Below are 2,004 nucleotides of genomic sequence, written 5' to 3'. Positions count from 1 at the left end.
AAGAGAAGAGAAGAGAAGAGAAGAGAAGAGAAGAGAAGAGAAGAGAAGAGAAGAGAAGAGAAGAGAAGAGAAGAGAAGAGAAGAGAAGAGAACCTTTGGGAACTATAAGTACAAACTTCAGGTCAGACAAAAATGCCACACAGAAAATAAACAACTCTCTGTAGTAAACTTAAAGGAAAACACATCAAGAACAAATCCAATTCTACATGAAATTATATATTCAGAATGACTTGCTACAGAGTATAATTAATTAATTCAGTAAAATGTTCCAAGAGAGTGGTTGTGTAGAGAATAAGTTAAAATACATGAAATTGCTTATTTAGTGTAGCAAAAATTACAATACTTATAATCCAGAACTTAATCAAATCATAGCCTGTAAATGAAAGTGTGCTAACACAGCCAGCAAGGATGAAAATGATGAAGTATTAATTTTGTGTGGTTTGCTGACTTAATCTCAGCTACAAAAGAGGAAATATTAATTGTTTAGACCTCAAAACACTGAGTCTAAAATAAAATTTAGCTAGTGGATATAATGATGGATTTCAACCTAAAATACAATGCATAGGAACTATGTATTCAAAACAGGTTCTTTTTTTTCTTTTTTTATTAGATATTTTCTTTATTTACATTTCAAATGTTATCTCCTTTCCTAGTTTTCCCTCCGAAAAATCCCCTATCCCCTCCTCTGTCCCCCTGCTTCCCAACCCACCCACTCCCATTCCTGGTCCTGCCATTCCCCAATACTGGGGTATAGAGACTTCACAGCACCAAGGAAGGCATGAACCGCCTAAGAGTTGTGCTGTAAGAAGCAACACCTCCTCCTCACCTTCACCATTCCATGGCAATCGCGAAGCAGCAACCATGGAGTGAGTACATCTCCATCTACTCCATCTACCTTGGCCAAGCTGCTGTCCAGATCGGCAATGCCTGCTGGGAGCTCTACTGCCTGGAACATAGCATTCAGCCCCATGGCCTGATGCCAAGTGACAAGACCTTTGTGGGAGGCAATGACTCCTTCAACACCTTCTTCAGTGAGACAAGAACTGATAAACATGTGCCCGGGCAGTGCTCGTAGACCAACAGTTATAGACGAAGTTTGCACTGGCACCTACTGCTAGCTCTTTCACCTGAGCAGCTCATTACATGCAAGGAAGATGCTGAAAATAACTATGCCTGTGGCTACTATACCATTGGCAAGGAGATCCTTCTTGCGAGTCTTGGACAGGATTCAAATGCTGGCTGACCAGTGCACAGGTCTCCAGGAATTCTTGGTTTTCCACAGCTTTGGTGGGTGAACTGGCTCTGGGTTCACCTCCCTGCTTATGGAGCAGCTCTCTTGAATACGGAAAGAAGTCCAAACTGGAATTCTCCAATTATCCACCGCCCCCCCCTCCAGGTTTCAACTGATGTGGTAGAGCCCTAAAATTCCATACTCATCACCCACACACCCTGGAGCACTCTGATTGTGGCTTCATGGTAAACGATAAGCCAACTATATCTGTCGTAGAAACCTCGACATTCAGTGCCCAACCTACACTAACCTAAACAGGTTGATAGGTCAAATTGTGTCTTCCATCACTGCTTTCCTCAGATTTGATGGGGCCCTGGATGTTGATCTGACAGAATTCCAAACCTACCTGGTACCCTACGCTCGAATCTGCTTCCCTCTGACCACTTGTGACACTGCCATCTCTACTGAGAAAGCGTACCATGAGCAGCTTTCTGTAGCCGAAATCACCAGTGCCTTCTTTGAACCAGCCAACCAGAAGTTGAAATGTGACCCTTGCCATGGTAAATACATGGCTTGCTGCCTGTTGTACCGTGGTGATGTGGTTCCCAAAGATGTCAATGCTTCCATTGCCACCATCAAGACCATGAGTACCATCCAGTTTGTGAACTGGTACCCCACAGGCTTCAAGGTTGGCATTTATTACCAGCCTCCCACTGTCAATGGCCTTTCTGTACACAAAGGATAAACAGGCAGAGAAGGAAATTAGGGAAACA

The 2,004-nt window shown here is 43.3% G+C and overlaps 1 pseudogene; it reads left to right on the top strand.

The window, feature by feature from the left end:
- Window positions 1-892: 892 nt before the first annotated feature.
- LOC110288712 lies at window positions 893-1,961 on the top strand (annotated as a pseudogene).
- Window positions 1,962-2,004: the final 43 nt, after the last annotated feature.

The sequence above is a fragment of the Mus caroli genome, unplaced genomic scaffold (assembly GCF_900094665.2).
Source record: "Mus caroli unplaced genomic scaffold, CAROLI_EIJ_v1.1 scaffold_23909_1, whole genome shotgun sequence".
In the NCBI taxonomy this organism is placed as follows: Eukaryota; Metazoa; Chordata; class Mammalia; order Rodentia; family Muridae; genus Mus; species Mus caroli.
The sequence above is the reverse complement of the archived record's forward strand: the minus strand, read 5'-3'. Positions and strand labels throughout refer to the sequence as shown.